Source organism: Esox lucius, chromosome 5 (assembly GCF_011004845.1).
Source record: "Esox lucius isolate fEsoLuc1 chromosome 5, fEsoLuc1.pri, whole genome shotgun sequence".
NCBI lineage: Eukaryota > Metazoa > Chordata > Actinopteri > Esociformes > Esocidae > Esox > Esox lucius.
This window is the reverse complement of record NC_047573.1, coordinates 18,986,276-18,986,745: the sequence shown is the minus strand read 5'-3', so window position 1 is coordinate 18,986,745 and position 470 is coordinate 18,986,276.

The following is a 470-nucleotide window of genomic DNA, read 5'->3' as shown; positions in this document are numbered from 1 at the left end:
CATTCTTTAATGGTGTTTCCATCTTCAAACAATGTTATTAGAAGTGATCAATATTGTCAAATATCTTATTGTCAAAGTCCATGTGCGATTGTATCCCTCCATCATGTGTCCTCCTTTCTGCAAGGTTTCGTAATAAGTCGGTCAGAGTATGAAATCTGAACATGGCTCAGGTAAGTGTCTCTAGTATCTGGGCTTTGTTTGAACTTGAGTGATGAACTTGGACTTGGCTTTCCCAATACTCAGGTTAGCTCAGAGATGCTGAGCTAACCAGTGAACGGTGCATTCACTGAAACAGTGGATCTATCCAGTGCTACCATAATGAACTACAGTAACCTTGCATCGAGTTTTTTTCCCGAAATTACACAGGCGTTTAGCGAATCACCCCATCACTGGCTGAGACGGAGAGCCCTGCCTCTTTTCTCATTGGACTGAACAGCCCAGCCAAATTGTCAGCCCATGTGGCGTGGCCA